Below are 20,459 nucleotides of genomic sequence, written 5' to 3' on the forward strand. Positions count from 1 at the left end.
GTTCTTCTATCTTCTTATTAGAGAATAACAATATTAGACTCTGTAGAAATCATGTTCCAGATCTTTTGAAAAGCGTTCCCGGCGCGCGGCGGTTGTTTTGGGATATTCTAACAAGCCTATGTGTCCCATTGCGAATTATCTTACAGTTTTTATATGAATTTCTTATTTTTAAATGGAAATATTACAGACTATGTATTCCAGATATGCTGGTATAGATGGATATACATCCTTCACGCAGTAACATTGGCTTGTTACTAATTCTATTGTAATTATTGAAAAAAAAAAGAGGAACAACCTCTTAATACTATTAGTATATAGTTTGTAATCAAATATTAAGTTTTCTATCCATATCGAAATTAAATTCGATAAAAAAATATATATATGTATATATATATATATATATATATATATATATATATATATATATATATATATATATATATATATATTTAAAAATAAATAAGGTATTTTTTTTTTCTTTTATTAAATTGAGAAAGTTGGTATTTTTTAGCAAATTCATTCCCCTTAATCGATATCTACAAATAACAGCAATGTTATATCAGAATTTAGTAAATAATACGCCACTTGCTCCATTTTCTATTTATAAATTATTTCAGAAAAATTCCCCGTCAAATGCCGTCTACCGAATTTTGGAACATCCTGTACATCTCCCACTGCACACACTGTTTTCCCTTTCCTGTTTTTTTTTGAACGGCAAAAGTAACGTCTTCCTGGGGCGAATCGCCGATTTATTCCTGCTTCCGATTGGAACTCTCCGAGGACTTCCTTCATAAGATTTTTCTCACGGAAACAGACAAGGTAATTATATCTCCGCGTTTTTCTACATGTGGTTGGACGACACAGTTTTGATTGCACACAACGAAGATGATTTATAGCGGCAACTCAGTGCTCTCGACTTAATGTCAACAAAAATTGAGCGTGAGGACATCAAACGAAAAAATTAATGGCGAGTTAATCAATATAGACGCCACCTACAATACGACATAATTGAATTTTAGTCTTTTGTGGACGCCTAAAAAGATTCATCACATAAATGTCATTAAAGTAAAGTACTAAAGTAAAGTAGTAGCCACCTCTCCTTTGCCTCCACTATTTGTTTGTGAATTTATTTATATTTACTGTTATCTTTATTCTTATCTGTTGTCTTTTCACATCATTTCTAATATTAAATCAGTCGTCCATGGTTTTTTGGCTAATAGTTTGTATTTTTGAGATTGTTTTCAATAATTTAATGTTTAGTTAATTCAGAACACAACTTATCAGTATCATTTGGTCATGAGCGTGCCAGGAATATGTACAGGGGGGTGCATTTGCAAATACACATACTAAGTATTATTCAATATAAAATTTAGAACTATACATGTGTAGCTAAAGTAAAAGTCATGAATGAAGACCGACAACTAATTAAGCGATGATCAGTGGGCCTTAAACTGTGGCTTTAAAATTTAATAATTCCAATCACTTGAAAAGTAAATGATTTAATTTTCTATATTTTATGTTTAGTAAGAATGTTGGATTTTGTTCTATTTAAGGCAAATTAACTGAATATAATATTTATATGTAATTTATTACACACAATAAAATTTATTTTATTAATGACATTTTAAAATATAGTAATCATTCTGTTGTACTATACTATGCTAATAGTCCATTGAAAAATTACGTTTATTTTTTTTTGTGCGCGGGTGGTTAGTACAAGCTTATGTTCAAGTTTGTGGGGTCGCAACCCTTGTCCTCCGCCGCTATCTTGGAAAAAAAGGGGCAAAGTATTTTCGCGCTATATCTCGTAAATTAGCACCCTACAGAAAATTTTATAAGACATAATTTGTAGGAATTTAAATTTTCTACACCTTTAATAGTATCATTTTATTCGTAAAATTGAAAATAAAAATGTTGTAAACAAAAATAACTAAACATTTTTGAACAAATTTTCTTTTGGGCTTTATTTTTAGAATAAAAATGTAACATTTCAATGGACTATAAATACTAATTGCGATCAGACCATCTTTTACTGCAAACCAAATTTAGATGCAGAGTAAACAAAGAAAGAAACGAAAGACAACAAAGAACAAAAAAACTAGACCTGGAAAAACTGAAGATTCGGAAATGTAAAGAGAAGTTTAAGGAAGAAAAAGTCGCAAATGAGTTAAGGACGCTAGGACTGCACTCCATAGAGGGCAAATGGAATACTATCAAAACATCAGTTCTGACAGCGACAGCGTCCACCCTGGGAAACAAAAAAAAAAGGCGAAAAGAGGAGCATGGTTCGATGACGAGTGCAGACAAGCAATAGAGGAAAGAAATGAAGCACACAAAATGTATATAACAAGAAGAACACGGGAAAAATGAACATAATTTGAAGTCGCAAGACGGAAAGCAGACAAGATATGTAGAAATAAAAAAAAGAGCCTATGAAAATGGACAAATAGAAAAATGGAAGAAAATTTCAAAAACAACATAATTAGAGGAGCTTACGAATACCTAAAAAAGATAAAAAGTGGGTATACATAAACCTCAAATAAGTCTATGTAAAGATGAAAGTGAATGGAGTAGAAGCTCCAACCATAGAAGAAGTTCTTGAAGCTATTAAGGCCCAGAAAAACAATAAAGCCCCGGGAGTTGACGAAATACCAGGAGAATTGTATTAGGTAGGTGGCGACCACCTAGCAAGTCACATCCACGCGCTCATCAAAGACATATGGCAAGAAGAGAAAATACCCGACGACTGGAACAAAAGTACAGTATGCCCGATCTATAAAAAAGGAGACAAACTCCAGTGCAAAAACTACCGTGGAATTTCTCTACTATGTACAGCATATAAAGTCCTCAAGTATATTATAAACCACTAGCAGAGAATATTATTGGAGAGTATCAGACGGGCTTCCCACGGGGAAGATCGATACTGGTTAAAATATTTACAGTCAAACAGATCTTGAGTAAATCATGGGAACATGACATTGATGTTCACAACGTATTTGTAGACTTCAAACAGACATACGACTCAGCCAAAAGGAACAAACTCTACAGTATATTGGCTGAATTGGCAATACCACACAAGCTAATTAGATTTATTAAAGCCACAACGGATGAAACTCAGGCATGTGTATGAATACAAAACCACCGAACAGAGCTTTTCAAAATTTCGCAGGGACTAAAGCAGGGAAATGGGATGGCCCCAACTTTTTTTAACCTAGCACTGAAGTATGCGGTTAGGTAAATGCAAACTGGACGAGGAAACTTACTGACCAACCGAACGGTTCAACTGGCCGCTTATGCCATGATATTAATATTATGAGTAGAACATCAACAGGAACACAGGAAACGCAAACAAAAAGGCTCGATCTGAAAATTAACACAGAAAAAACAAAAATAATGATACAGACGAGAAGAAATATAGTCCCACAAAACATTATACATGAAAATGATATTGAAAAGGTTAGAAATTTTACATGCCTGGGAGTAGAAATATATGACGACGGATCGGAAGATGGAGAAATACGGAAGAGAATAACGCAGGTAAACAGAGCTTATTTTGCCCTCTCCCATATATTTCAGTCTAAAAATGTCCACCGAAATACAAAGATGAGAATCTATAAAACCTTAATTCGACCAATAGCATGCTATGGCAGTGAAGCATGTTTCCAGAAAGAAACATCCAAAAGCAAACTCGACACATTCGAAAGGAAAGTACTGAGGAGAATACAAGGACCTGTGAGGGAAAACGGAATCTTCAGAAGTCGATACAACAACGAGCTTTATCAACTTTATAAGGAAGCACCACTGTCAGACTTCATTAGAATAAAAAGATTGCAATGGGCCGGACATGTGATAAGAATGGGAGAGGATAGCCTACCAAAAAGAGCACTGAATGTTAGAATGCAGGGAAACAGACCGGTTGGAAAGCCAAGAAAGCGCTGGGAAGACACAGTAAACAGCGAAGCACAAACCCTTTTAGGAGTCCGTGCATGGAGAAGATCAGCCACAGACAAGGAAGGGTGGAGGCAAAAAATAAAGGAGGCCAAGGCTCAATTTGGGCTATAGTGCCGTAGAACAAGAAGATAAAATAAATTTAAATATAATTTAATCAGTTTTATTTATTAATATTTCAGGTGATGTTTGGCGTTTGGAGATTGGTGTAAAGTTAAAAAATATAATAATAATAGTTTTAAATAACATTTTACTATGTTCCACTAAGATATTAAATAATACCAGAGTATTTAATTTTTAATCATCAACAAAAATGTATGAATTTGATCTGCATAGATATCGTCGACGCATTACATATTTCTTTGTCGATAACATTTTTTAGATAACATGAATCATTGTTTAATGATATTTATGTGGGTCGAACCTTATTTTTATATATATTCTTCTAATGGCATAACTTTGATTATTTGGTAAACCTACATTATACATCACAAGCAATTAAACAAAAATCATTAAATCGTATTTTTTATATTCCGTTCTATTCCGAAAACTTGTGAGCAGCGCTGATTGACATAATAGAGCAGTAAAATGTTATATATAAAGATGTTGTAATAGATATCTTCGCTTACTTGGTCTACTAGTAATAAAGTTATCATAATTAAATGAGAAATTCTTCTCTATCTCCACTTTCCGTATTTCTATACTTAACTTACATTCTTGATTAATGTGACGTGGTATCTTTTGCTACGTTCCTTTTTTCTTCAATAAGTTCATGTTTGGTTTTGGCTTTTTCTTTTTTGTTTTTAATTTTTTTAGTTTATTTTTAAATTTGGCTAAAAGCAAGGTGTGGTCGATGGGAACAACTGCTTCGCAGTAGGTTTTTGTATTATACTTATTATGCTATTTCGGTATCTTTGATTAATCATTATATAGTCTGTCTGATTTCTGATGCATTTTTCTTTATTGTCTTCTGGCGATTTTCACGTGTATAATCTGCGAGCTGGTAGTTTGAACCATGTATTCACAGCAATCATGTTCGGTTCTTGATAGAACTGGAGTAGTATGTCGCCTCTTTCATTCTGTAGTCCCACTCTATTTTCACCAATGATGTTTTTAACTTTGGCTTTTGCATTGAGATTTTCCATTATCATTATTTCATGTTTATTCGTGAGCTGTATTAAAACTTCTCTCGTAGATCTCTAATGAGATCCAGACTTGTAGACCAGAATAGCAACACCTGTATAGATCTGGGTTTCACCGCCAAGAAGTAAACGTAATTGCCATTATGTGCTCTAAAATGGCCCTCTCCTAACCAATGCGTTTCACCTAGTCCAGAGATTTCAATGTTATACCTTGCCAGATCTCTTTCAATAATTAACAACTGATCTGTGATTGTCTATAACTCTTGTAAGTTCCATGTACCGGCATTAATTAATTTCTAAGTTTGAATTTTGTAGACTATTAGCTGAATTTTCACACGATACCTGATCACTAACATTCGTGTGATCGGAAGGTAGCGCCGGTCGTCACCCGCACTGCGTGACAGCATCCGACACATTGTCTTGGACATCACGCATCACTTTCTTGGGAATGATAATGCAAAGATTCCCCTGCCCTACTGCAGTATCACAACTATTCTGCTGATACCCTAAACTTAGGAAAATTCAATGATAAGCCGGCCCAGGATAATTGCGTCTTAACGTGGTACGACCGGTCGCTGATGGCCTCCGTCAGGAATATTTAACGACCCTCAGGTCGAGGTGTTGGAAGGAAAGGATATATGTATAACGTATTATTACCGATCTGTAAAAAGGAGATCGGACCAATTTAGAAAACTACAAAACTATTTGCCTTTCACCCATATGATTTACTGTATATACAAGGATACAGTAGAAAAGATTAATTGAAGTAACACGAAATAGATTAAAAGATGATTAAGCCGTGTATAGAGCTGGTAAGTAAACGAATGATAACATATGTTGCAAGAAATATCATAGAAAAGAAACCAGAAACCGAAAAAGAAGTATTTTTCTAATTACTGTACAGAATAATCAAAAACACCGGGGAAAGAACCAGCTAAGTACATATATTAGGGTATAGAAGACTTACCTGTTTTCTCAAAGGAGAGGACCTTAGGAGAGAAGTAGTAGCTAGTAGTTAGCGTAGGATCAGGGTTGTCAAGCGCTGAAGTAGTCTTTACTGGGAACTGTAAAAGAGTACTATCCGCTACCCTATTGACATAACATGTAACAAATTTCGAATTTTAAAAAAATAAAAGCTATTATCTGAAGTGACGCACCATTTGCGAGAAAAATTAATTTGTACTTTTTATGTATCAATGCATACGTGGCTACTGATAAATTCATTTCTAATTTTCACAAATCGCTTTGACATTTTATAAACTGACCTAACAACATCTTAGTTCCCTACTAAGCAAATCTTTAATTCGGTTATTCTTGTTATTTCCGGATTTTGCGAAATGTTGTTGTCGCCAAGTGATTTCTAATTCTAATTATACTATTGTATTTTTTACACTGGACTTCCACTACATGATTTTAAAGAGCGCAATGATACGCCGTTTCGGAATGTCTAGACGTAAAGATTGAATTTCACAAGACGAAGCAGGAATGGCAATTTATCTTTTTATTCTTTTAATCATTTAAATAACTAACTGGTGTAATAATAGAGTCATTCGATCGATATATATATATATATATATATATATATATATATATATATATATATATATATATATATATATATATATATATATATATATATATATATGTTCCGAAAGATATCCGCGGTTAGTACAATTAAACCTAGAGCTAAGATTAATATTATAACAAGAATTAATACTATTATATATGTATATACATATAGTATGTATATATATATATATATATATATATATATGTATATATATATATATATATATATATATATATATATATATATATATATATATATATATATATATATATATATATATATATATATATATATATATATATATATATATATATATATATATATATATAGTAAACTCTTAAATATTGGGGAAATCTGCAAGATCTGCAAGATCTTGCAGATTTCCCCAATATTTAAGAGTTTACTATTTAACTAATCTGCAAAGATTAAATTTCTTTTCTATATATATATATATATATATATATATATATATATATATATATATATATATATATTTAAGGAATATGACCGTTTAATTTAATATAAAAAATGTGCACTCGTAAGTGAATGGGATGTTTTCGGTCAATTTGGAGATAAAAAAGACAAGAGTTGTGCTACTTTATCTATTTATTGAAGACGTTTCGCCCATTGTTCAATAAGCATCATCAGTTCATCTTTAAAAGATCTGTAGCATTAAAATGTTGTTATTGCAAAGAAACATCAAAAATTAATATATTAAATATATCAGCAAAAACACAGAAACACGTGTATATATATATACAAAGTTTAAGGGGTTATAATATGGTTTGGTATTAACAATAAAGCAGCAATTATTTTAATTAGAAGTAAATTAGGCCACGATCAACTTTTACTAGGTCAATATAAACGTCAAATCTTAAAGTGACAAGATTAACTAATTCAGAACTTAGCACTTAACCAAATATAATGATCAGTACAACAACAAAGTGTACTGATGGAAATCAATATAAACCCAAATATTACAAGACCACTTTTTATACAACCACTCTTGAGCACAGCATAAAATGCTTATAGCTTTCCCCCTGTTTGAAAAGCCTTCAGTCGCACATTTGTAATTTCCATCTGTCTAACATTTCTTTAGGGTGTCGAGACTGTCACATTTCTACACCTAAAAAATAAATTTTTCTTCCGTCTTGTCGAAACTGTGGAATACTATCAATGTATTCGTTTCCTATTCGACGTTTTTGATTTTCAGAAATAAATAAAAATATACTGAAACTTCAAGGCTGACATTTTAATAAAGGATTACGATTGCTGATGGTTTATAATACATTCTCGATTAATTATTGCGATACGTAACTGAAAACATTGTAAATACTGTTTTACGTAGTTTAAAGTTTTGTTTTTAGACTTTGCTGTAACAGTCGCATTTAGTTTTGTTTACATTAGTCTTTGATTTGATTCGTGAGTTTCGATAATAGATATAGATACAAAGGAAGGACCCTGATAACTTTGATCTGAGAATATTTGAATTTTTCAGTACGTACTAATGATTGTGTATCAGAGCAACTAGTTTATGAAATGCTTTTCTCTCTTTTTCTTTTAAAAAGGAAGGCAAAAGATTCCTGAATATTTAAAAAAATAAGTGTTGATTTTTTATAAGATGTTTATCTTTCCCATTAAAGTGCATTAATGTATATCAGTACTTTTAAATATCGATTTTTTTTACTTTTGTGCGTCAGTTGTCACTGATATACTCGATATTGAGGACATTATAATCACATTCTTGCCAGCTAATATGCTAGATAAGAAAAAGTGAAAGTTAATTTACAGATTCAATAAAATTCCCCATCTCCTATGACTATAAAAAATAAACTAACTTACGAAAGAGATTTAAAGAATATTGATTTAAAACACTTGAAAATATTTCTAGCTATCGATAGCCTTTTCCAACAATGATAGCGAATCTAAACTCTTGGTTCAGCGAATTTGTGACTAACCTGCACAGGAGTGTTTTGGGCTGCAATACGTCAGGACCTTGGAACTTGGCAAATAGGCGACACTAGCCACGCTAGCTAATTATCACTATCTCTCATACTTTCTTTATACACAATATATCGATCATGACTTCAATTAACACAGTAATTTGACTGTCAACGAATTTATCGATTTATTTTCCGTGCTAATAATTGAAATTAAATTCATTATCTCGTTTTCGAAACACCATACATTATTTATGTTTTAGTCCAGAAGATCTAGACTTATAAGAAAACCTTTTATCGATTTCGAAGCTACGTTTGTTAGCCAATCAAGTTAAAAAAATACCTGCCCTAGGTAATTATGACGTTGGCGATTATGAACAGTTGCAGAAAATGTGATCTGCTGTTTTTTCTGCATTTTCGCAGTATATGCAGGTTGCTCCGAAAGATGAAACAGAAACAGAAAATTGTGCCCGTAAAAATCGTTGGTTTGACGATGAATGCAAAAATACATCAAAAGAAAGAAAAAAATAAAAGAAGCTTACAGAAATATGCTTACCCGACGAACTAGAACAACTGCGGAGAATTACCAGACAAAGAGAAGAGAAAAAAAGAGGGTACATAAATAAAAGACGAAACCACTTGAATAAGGAACTTAAATATATAGAAAACATTGACAGAGAAATAATTCAGAGCATTCTATAAGAAAGTTGACATCAACAGAAAATAATGCAAGACAAACACAAGCCAATGCAGAAGTCAGAATGGTGATCCAGGATAGATATATTGAATAAATTGGGAAATATTTTAACTTGATACTTCATATAGAGGAACAAGAAAACCTGGAAGACGAAAGAGCTGAGATAAGCGGTCAGATGAGAAGAAAGAGGAACCACCAACGATTTTTGAAGTTAAAGACACAGTTTAAAAACTAGCCAGAAACAAATCACCCGGAATAGATAATCTCCCAGCTGAACTATATAAAGAAGATGGCCACGATACCATAATGGCACTACAGCAACCCATGTAAGAAATATGGACTCAGAAATCTCTCCCGAGTGATTGAAATATTGAAATACTTTGCACAATACACAAAAAAGAAGATATATTTTAATGCTCTAACTACATCGGAATTACGCTTCTAAATGCAGCGTATAAACTATTTTCCACAATACTATGCCACCATATAGCACCATTTGCAGAATGAATAGTGGGAAAATACCAGGCTAGTTTCAGAGGTGGTAAATCGACAATTCATCAGATTGCAACTCTGAGACAAATTTTCAAAAAAAACCCTGAAATATGGCCTAGATACTTATCACATATTTATGGACTAAAATGCAGCCTACGACTCTGTAAATAGAAGACAAATGTTCCAAAGCAATGAAAGAGTTAGGAGTACCAAATCAGTTGGTAAATTTAACAAAACTAACTCTTGAAAAAGTTGAATGTAGATGAAGACATGTTAGGATGTTTCGAGGGAAAGTACTAAGGCGAATCTATGGAGCGGTGAATGACAATGGAGTGTGAAGAAGACGATACAACTTCGAACTTTATAGAAGATACCATGAACCAAATATCGTAAAATATATTAAGATAGGACGTCTGAAGAGGAATGAATATTTTAGTCGGATTGGGACACTCTATCTTATGTCCCAATGTAACTTTAACTGAATAAATGAAAAATGAGAAAATCAAAAAGTTGACAGACGATGAATGGTGAGCACAATCAGACACCAAGAGGAGAACACGTTGTATTTAAGAGTCCCAAAACTGTCAATGTGAATGACATGATTGCTGAATCGTGTGAACAAGTAACTAGAAGTAGCATCATTCAATCGTGGAAAAACTGAAGGATTGATCTAATATAGAGAAAAACGTCCTTCAGAATAAGAGTAAGGTAACCTCTTAAAGCAAGGACGCTTTAAACGTTTTATCATTCCGACGCTAGAACGTTACGGTCGGTATCAGTCGCATACACTGGTGTACCTACATCTGTTGGCAAGATAAAACGTTGTGAGTGATAACATGTTACACACATAAGTAAGAACTATCAAAAGTGAGCAAAATAACCTTCATGACGAGGAAGAGTGTTCGATTCTAAGTAATCACTGAGGATTTACTGGAAAAAGTTAACGAAAAAGTGACAGAGAACAAACGCTTCACGATTTCTTCGTTGCCAAAGCCGTTCCCTCAAATATTAAAAAGTATTATCTACACTACAGCATTATTATCGAACGATTAAACTATCAAAAAAACTTCTCATGATAGGATGTTGACTGAGGTGCACAAAAACAAACGTTAAGACAGTGTAATTTATTTTATTGGACATCATGATACTTAAGATAACGATTATTTAAGCCAAATTGTCACAGGCCATAATACAATTCATGGAGTGACAACTTTCAATATCGCTCAATATAGTGAAGTTTAAGAACATAATTTCAGTCCGGAAAATCGTGTGTACCGTCTTCTGAGATTAGTCTTGGTTATTATTGCCTCGGAATAGGACGAATTACCAGAACGAAAGACGAAAACCGCAGAAGGATATTATATTGGGAATATCAAATTTATTAAGTTATTACCGACCTGGGATCATCTAAAGTCAATAAAACAAAAGAACTGATATATGACGCGACAGCCATTCAGGAAATTTGATGGACGGAGGTTGGAACAATATACATGGAGAAGTCGTTAGTGTTGTGGTCTGGCCATGAAACCCGGCATTAAAAAATATATATGACATGGCCCTTGCAGAGATGTTATGACAAACGAATGGAGGCGCAGATACAACAACGAATTAGATAATCTATTCGGAAATGAAAATCAAATGAGATACATGAAAAGACTGCCCAGAAACTGGTGAAAAGATGCAGTCAGAGAGGATCTGGAGAAAACATCTGGAATGAGACAGTAGCACAGGTAAAGTTCACAGGTAAAGAGGTTGGTGCTTGTTTATTTTTTGTCTCGTGATGACACAATAAATTTTGAAACAAAAGGTGTTGTATCCTGAGTAAAGAGATGTTTTTGATACATAACCATGTCCGTCTACATGTAACCAAACAAACTCAAGATGGTATCGCATAATTTAGCTAAAAACAATTGGCTTAGCCATTTCCTTACCATTTTCTTAAAATCATTTCTGATGCCAATATCATGAAGCGCTTAAAACGGTTTTCTTGCAGTGACTATCAGATCAGGCGTTAAACTCCTACGAAGGCTTGTTGCTCGATATAAGTGCCTTAATATTGGTGGCAATTATATTAAAAGGTAGACAAAATTGGAGTCTTTCATGTAAAAATAAAATTATTACAAACATTTTACTTTTTTTTTGTTTACATATCAAAACGATACTTAAAAACACGCCTCGTATTTTTAGACAAATTTGGTATGAAGATATAGTAAGTTAGCTATTAACTCATTTTTGTGCCGTTAATTACAAAACCTGAATGTTGTATTGACCAGAAGTTAAAATTTAAGAGAACAAAAAACTCTCCAAATGTCGTCTGATATATCATATTCTTATATACCATACATAAGGTATCAGACAAGGATGTGTACTGTCTTCATAATTATTTAATATATATGGGGAGCATATTATAAGAAGAGCGCTTGAAGGATTGAAAAAGGGCATCTCAATAAATGGCCGAAAAATAAACAACCTACGTTTTACAGATGACACAGCCCTACTTGCAAATAGTCAAGAAGAATTCATTGATATTATAAGACTGGTTGAAAACTAAAAGTCAAATATTTGGTGTGCAGTTAAACATATCAAAGACAAAGATCATGATAGTGGATATAGACCACATAACAATCATCCACACATAAACCACGATGGACCGGTTTGAGGTTGTTAACTCATACTTATATCTGGGATCATTGATCACAAACACAGGGTCACTACACAAAGAAATAAAACGTAGATGTGATTTAACAAAAGTTGCCGTAAAAAAGATAGCCAAAATATGGAGAGACTAAAATTTCACGAACTCTAAAAATGAGTTTGAACAAATGCTTAATATTTCCAATACTGACATATGGATGTGAATCTTGGACCCTACGAAAAGCAGAAAGAAGAAAGATAGACACCGCCGAAATGATCTTTTGAAGAAAAATGTTACGAATTTCGTATATTCCGTGTATTACGAATTCCGTGTAAGATCACGAGGAAGATCCCCAACAAGATGGATCGACCAAATTACAGGAATATGCAAAAGACCTTTGCATGAATTAAAATAAATGACCAGAAACATAGATCTTTGGAGACAAACAATACACGACATCACGATGACTACTACACTACCTTCGGGGGGTCAGGACTGAAGAGAGATATCATATTCAAAAAGCCTTTGAAACATGGATACTACAGTAGTTTCTACGTTTGGAGTTGACACAGATCTTATGCGCTTGAAGAAAAGACGTCAAAAAGAAGCAAAATGCTTCTTCTTTTTTCATATGCTGTTTTCAATGTAACCCCACTACATCATCGCTTCAGCGTTGTCGTGATTGTCGTAGTTCTTCGACTGTTACTATTTCTGATGTGGGCAGCTCTTTTTTCTCTTCACTTTTAGCACATAAGGACTGTAAGTAATTCCGCCATGTTTCGTGCTGAATGTGTTTGATTTTTAGTTTGTTTATCTCTTTTCGTTGTCGTCGTATCATTCTCCACATTTCTTTCGCGATTTCGTAGTCCATCTGTTTAGATAAACTTTCCCAGTATTTCCTTGTATTTCCGTATGTTAACTTGTTGGAGCATAGGCCTGAAGTATTTGAAGGCTTGTTGAGTTTTATTATAACACCAACTACTTTGGTTTTTTTGTTTTTTAAATCTATAATCCCTTTGGTAAATTTATTGTGTATATCAAAGTCGATTTCGCCTACCGAAGTTGTCCTTCACTAGCAAATCCTACGGGACGTGCTAAAATTTGAAATTATTGAGACCTGGCGGTGGACAAACTTAGTCCCAAAAACGATAAAAGAAGAAAACTACATAAATAATGGTAATGATGTATAAAATATCAAACGTTGAACTTGCTCACGCATAATAAATGTAGTTGAGCTAGCTGATACCACTGAAGAATTATAGGGCAGCGTTAGGGCAAACAAGAACAAGTTAATTAACGAGTTTGTTTAATAAAAGATGCAAAAACAGTGTATTACAAGAGGTTGCTATTTATATTTCTGGCCTAACAAAGAAAAAAACAAGTATTAATGGTCGGAAATGACTTTATTGCTTTTCAAAATATTCTCCATGAAAATCAATACACTTTTTGCATGCATTTGAACCAATTTTCTAAGCACTTTTTAAACTCAGATTGAGGTAACTCTCAAACATAAGTTTTGAACGCTTCAACCTCTTCTTCAGGCATCTACCGTTGACCACGCAATTTATTTTTGATGTGCGGGAATAAAAATAAGTCATTGGGTGTCAAGTCTGGTCAATAATTCGTCTGTTCTTATTCTTTTTCCGAATTTCACTAAAAACTTCTAGCAAACAAATGGTTGTCTACCATTCAGAATTGACCGTCTTACGTTCTTGTAACAACACTGCAGCTACATGAATATTGATACCAAAGAAACAAGCGACCATTGCTAAGGATGGTGCTTGATCCTTAAGTTCATCGATGTACTCTTGTCTTGATAATCTATGCCTAAAAATGTCAAACTTTCCAGTGCAAGTATCAGATGTCAGTTGGCAGTACTTAGTGTTGCCTAGGCCAGAGATATAAATAGCAGCCCTACGAGAAATGAAACTGAAAATACCGGAAGGAAATTAGAACAAACACAGGAACAATTGAGACAAGCTCTTGAAGAAAACTGTTTGAAACGCAGTAGGAAAAATATAATACATAGAATCTATATGTAGTTACTCCTACAAGTAACAAATGGTAAAATGATTTATTATAATTAGGCTCGGTATTATAGAACAATGAGACAATATATGGAGATACGTGCAGGAGATCCAAAGAAAACTCGAAGAAATCGAAAGAACAAAAAGATATATTGTATGCTAGAAAAATTCCTTAGACAATTGAGATTTAAATTATATAGGTTAGCTACAAGAGCCTAAGGAAAGAAGCTGAGCTGCACTAATGACCACTGACTGTTCACTTCTCTTTAACATATGCATCATAAGTGCCCAAAAACTAATATTAATAATGTAAGCGAAACTAAAACCCATAAATAATACTTAATCTTCTTAAATTTGTAGCATTTTGGAAAGATTTCATTACAGAATATTTTGAAACGCAATTTTTGTCAATACGTTATCAAGTAAATTAAAAATAATATTTGATAAAGATGGATCATCAAGAAATCATTTTAAAGCATTGACGTATATTATAAAAATATTTTAAGCGTATTTCTCAGTTTTAAAATTCAAGCCCGTATTTACAATTTAATATTAAAAACTTTATGTTTAATAGATTCGACTCCAGAGAATACTTCTTTATCCCCTAGACCTTAAATTGATAAAAACTGTACTGGCCCCTATAATATATAAACCTAACCCATATAATATCATATTTTATCTTATCGTAGATGTAGTAGACCAATTCATCTAAAGACGCTCTGTATATGAGAGATTTATCTGAATTGACTTGGAAACACTGAGTCGTAAATCACAAATCATAGAGAGTAAATCACAACCACCAATATAATACCACGTGCACTTATCAAAAACAGAGTAGACGACATAGGCGGATCATTTTAATTTAACTTGGAAATATTAATTAATTATATAAAAAAATTAATTATATTTTTGAACTCATATAAAAATTGAACACGATATTGGAACTGTCTTGATAAAAAAGTATTCTTCTTCTTACAGTGCTGTCTTTTATCGGATGTACGCGGTTACTATTCTTTTTCTATCAGACGTTAGAATTCACTCTGAATCCAAACCAGTCCATTGTCCAATCTTGATTGCCATCACCTGCAATACCTGCAGTCATGCAGTACCTACTATACAAATTTGCACACTCACACACAAACAGTCCCGAGTAGCCAAATGAGATTAACAGACACTCAAAGAAATGCAAATAAAATAACAGAAACCATAAAAACTTCGTTAAAAGGTGTGATCAAATACAAAAATACCTAAAACTGATCGCAGTACCATTTCTTCTTGGCCTTCTATCGTCCATTTTTGGACATAGGCCTCTCCCCACTCCTTTCATCGATCTCTATCCTGAGCAACATACTTCCAATTTGTTCCGGCTACTCTTTTTATGTCGTCTACCCATCTCATCTGTAGTCTTTCTTTTGATCGTCTACCTTTGTAAGGTCTCCAATTTTGTACTGTATTATTCCAACGTTGGTCTTTTTGTCTAGCAGTATGACCTGCGAAGCTCCATTTGAGTTTGGCAATTTTTGTTGTGATATCATTAACTTTTGTTATTAATCTTACCCAGTCGTTCCTCTTTTTATCTGACAGTCGTACATCTAACACTGCTCTTTCCATTGCTCTTTCTATTATGGCTAGTTTATTTATATGTGCCTTGGTTAGGGTCCAGTTTTGACATCCATATGTCATGATAAGAAGGATGCACTGGTTAAACACTTTGCTCCTTAAGTATTGAGGTATTTTTGTGGTTCTTAAGTATCCAACTGAGTTTTCCAAATCCTGCCCATGCCAGTCTTGCTCTTCTAGTGATTTCCCCACTTTGGTTCTCTTTATTAAATTTCAGAATTTGGCCTAGGTAGATATATTCCTGGACTTGTTCTATCTCACTGCCATTTATAGTTATACGTCTGGGTTCGTCTGTGTTTGTCATATCATGACACCTATGAATAAAGCTTAAAGTAAAAATCCGAAGATTTCTACTTGTTCGAAACCAAAATTAAAATTCTTACTCAAATATGTGTCTTCTACGATTTACAAAGCAAGTAAAATGATAAATGACCAACATAGGGAATCTAAAATTGCATTCTACTTCATATCGATTCATCGAAGTAAGAACCTTTTATGAAGTGACTTTTCATACTCGACTGCAGATTATTGTTGTTAGATATCGCCACATTTATTAATGTTCTTTGCCTAGTAAGTTACTATTAACTAGTATGAGGTCCGGTCTATGATGTGCCACTAGTTGATCTATGAGCACAGTGTGATCCCAGACCAGGTACGTATTGATATTACAAAAGATAGTCGGTTTGTAGAAATCTTAGGTTTTTGGATAATTCCTGGTGAATAATTTTTATTACTGAGTCATGGCGTTCTTTAAAATCAGTACCGACAAACGCCTGGCAGCTCCTGGTAAGATGTTTCTTGGGCTTGCCATCCATATCGACATTTGTCATTTTGGACTTGAGGGTCTTTGACAATATATTTCAGGTAATTTTTAGTTCGAATAATCATATCCTGAATGGCAAGCAGGAAACCCTCTGTCTCGGGAAACATCTTTCCTGATGTGAACCAATAATTCGAGGCTGTATTTTCGACATATTCTTGGCTGATCACGTTTGAAAATAGGTTCTTTAATTAGCAATCTATTTATCCAGCTGCTCACCTATGCCCATAAGGCCTCTTTCCCCTAGATACCGCGGTAATTTTGTTCTCCGTACTGCACTGCGTGGATAATGTTTTTGTGCCTTTGTGAGAAGTGTTCTTGCTTTCCGCTGGAGACTTTCTATATCCGCTTTTGACCACTTTATAATATTAAATGAGTAGCTAAGGGCGAAACAGGGTATGTATTTCATGCCTTAAACAAATTTTTACTATTAAGATATGACCGATTCAGCTATCACTCTCCGCACAAACTCAGAAGTTAGTTCGGTTTTCATTAGTTTATGGTCAATTTTTCGCGATTGCTGTACTCCGAGATATTTGTACACATCATTTTTACCCATTGCCTCGATGCTTTGGCCATCTTGCATATCGAAACCTCTGGGCTAAACCTTTCCTCTGACTATATTTAGTATACGACACTTGTCTAGCCTAAAGTGCATACTGATATCATTTGAGAAAGTTTCCAAAGTTTTTACCGCCAAAGCCGCCGGGCCTCACAGGATGTGACCAATGTGTACAAAGTTGGAAGACAAGTAATTGGGCGGTACTTGGCTGGATCTTGGGTGTTTGGATCCTTCGGTATTAGATAAGCGGTTCCCTGTGTAAGAAATTATGGTATTTCCTGCGGATTAGAGATAACATGATTAATCAACATTGACAAACACTCATGAATACTCCAAAACTTTTTTAGCCAGAAGTTTGAAGTTTTGTGGTATATGCTATTATTATTATTATTATCCTTAATTTCTTTTATTATTGCTTCTCTTATTTCCTGCCTTGCTATTATGCCCTCCTTAATTTCTAACTTAAATATATTTTATAATGGCATGAACTCGTCATTTTCAATTATTACTAACCTCTTTTTATATATTTAGTTGAAATATTCCATCTATCTTCTTCGAATGTGTGAATATTATTTCTCCCAAATGATACAAAATTTCATACAATTCAAGTTTGTTGTTCTGAATTTTTAACTACAATACTATGCAGGATATGAACTTATGACCTTTCACCCAAGCCGCTGTCAATACTCTGTGTCTGTCAACACTGGCTTGTGATTCGTTTTAGTCAAGTTCCATTTGTCGAGCTAGACTATTTTAATTTATGTTGTCTATAAATTTATTATAAATACTATTTTGTGGGAACCTTTCGATAAAATAAATAACCCAGCGTCGAATAATAATGATACTTTGCTAATCAGGAGAAAGTTGGAAATTCGTCTTGAATATATAATCTAACATACTTTAAATATTTACGTGAACGTAAAAAGTATTCGGTAGATCTAGTTTTTATAGCTAAAATTTAAAGTTCGAGTTCTTCTGCAACGAAACTGATCAATGGATACATTTTATTTTTAGTTTTTTAGTTTTAAGTTAGGTACTTATTCCACAAAGCTTTTGTATTTTATCATCTATTTTGCTTTCTAAAACTATTTACTTGGTAAGTTTTTCACTGAATATTTTATATTTGAGAAAAACCCAATGAACTGCAATAAAAATTACATTTTTTTTTGATTTTACGTTTTCATTTCCAATTCGGAAATCGTTTCAAAAGATTCCTAAAATAAAAATTGTAAAAGATAAATGTAACCTGCAAATTTTACATTTAATTGGAGGTAAATAAAATCTTGACAGCTCGGACTTTCTTGGCTCGGTTTTGGAAACTTCATCCTCGATTAATGTCACATTCTGATGTTTTTGTGCTTATTGTAAGTTGTGTGTTGTGATATTGTTAATTATAGATGATGTGTCGCTTACGCGTCGTTACCTCATTACTTCATTAGTGTTAGAATAGTCATAGTGATAAATTCTTCTTTGAGTATAGGTAACCAGATCTCGCTCTATTCTATTAACGAGGTTTGCTACAAAATGTGCTCTATTTAGTAAAATGATGGCGGCTTCCGTAATTATTCTCTTTTACTCTTTTTTTCTTTGAAAACTATTGATGCATCTTTCCATTGGACCCGATATTCAATGTCCCATGCATATTTGCATATCTGAGATATATCCATCTCTGTTTTTAATGCAAAAGTCATGTTCTTTTATTCTACGACATCTTTTTTTTTCTGTATACGGTAAACCGTATACAGAAAGAGCTCATGGAATGAATTGGGAGAGTCATTTTTTGAGCAATGGAAAGTATAGGCTATATAATAAAAAAATAAGGTTCTATATAGGTACCCATTACATATTTAATATTCTGTATCCCAATTAATTTGTAGTTCATAGTGAATGTTCATGAGAGCCAAGCCGTTTAGTCTGTTTTCACTCGTTGTGTTATGTAAGTAGTTTTTAAGTTCCATTAGGCTTGGAAAAGTCCTTTCTGGGGTAGCAGCGGTAACAGGTATGGTAGCCAGTCTTTGCAACAATGCGTAAATAGTTTTAGGTTCCCATTTATCCAAGCATTTCAAACCTGATTTTGGAGTAAGTATGGTGAGAGTCATAGACACATCGAGAGAGAATACATACAAAATGTCTCTTTAATTTCACAACCGTCCGCAAAATTTGACGGTTAAACACTAGATAGTTCGAATACTACTTTACGGTGTTTTGTAAACCTGTCAATCAATCGCTAAATAGTATGGTCGAGAAATGGGATGAATAACTTTATTTTTTAATACGGTAATATATCCGACATAGGAATGTTAGAACGATTCAACTGTCTTTCGACGATACGTGGCATTATCAGTATACTACCATTTTCTTCGAGCAATAGCTTTGCTTCTTCATTTTAAAAGTTGACCGAACAAAAGTCTTAATAGTTGTAAAGCATTAATAACATCGTCCACGTGGTTGAATGAGGAACCAGCATACTGCACGATCCCAATGCAGTTTCGTTCCATTGCTTTGTGGACATAAGTCAGCAATACCAAACAATAGGACAAATATAGGCTTGAGCACCGTGCAAATACCTATTCATAGCTACAGCCCCATCGAACCTAGACCAACCACATGAGACCATTGAAGTCCATGGTTTTTTAGAGCTCTAATTATGAGATTTGGAACGCCGAATCCAAGCAACATTTGGCGTAGAAATAAGGATCATGGGAGAAAAAACGATAAATGTTATTATTACTTTAAAAAAAAAGATATTAAGAAGGATATTGAGACCCATCTGCGATAATAATGGTATGTAGAGAATGAGGTTCAACCAGGAGTTATATCATTTATGCAAAAATACAAAGATTGCGCCTGAAAATAGATGGCCACAAAAGATAGAAAAATGGACTCCGCCTACTAGAAGAAAACGAGGTGGAGCAATGCGGTCATGGAAAAGAAGATGTTGAAGATGCAATAACCGCCAGAAATTTAAAAACTGAAGATTGCTCTAACACAAAACGCTTGGAATAA

The 20,459-nt window shown here is 33.5% G+C and overlaps 1 protein-coding gene and 1 long non-coding RNA gene across 4 annotated transcripts in view; one reads left to right on the plus strand and one right to left on the minus strand.

Moving 5' to 3' along the window:
- The window catches only part of LOC140451943 (uncharacterized), a 261,924-nt gene that overhangs the window by 55,295 nt on the left and 186,170 nt on the right, over window positions 1-20,459 (minus strand). The gene's annotated exons all lie outside the window — the stretch shown is intronic.
- svp (COUP transcription factor 2) overlaps window positions 1-20,459 on the plus strand; it is a 198,324-nt gene that overhangs the window by 23,329 nt on the left and 154,536 nt on the right. Inside the window, exon 2 of one of the 3 annotated variants that reach the window (XM_072545925.1) lies at window positions 618-819. The exons of the other annotated variants lie outside the window; for them this stretch is intronic. The gene's annotated coding sequence lies outside the window, so the exon portion shown is untranslated. The remainder of the gene's footprint in view (window positions 1-617; window positions 820-20,459) is intronic. 3 annotated transcript variants of the gene reach the window in all.

This window comes from Diabrotica undecimpunctata, chromosome 10, assembly GCF_040954645.1.
Source record: "Diabrotica undecimpunctata isolate CICGRU chromosome 10, icDiaUnde3, whole genome shotgun sequence".
NCBI lineage: Eukaryota > Metazoa > Arthropoda > Insecta > Coleoptera > Chrysomelidae > Diabrotica > Diabrotica undecimpunctata.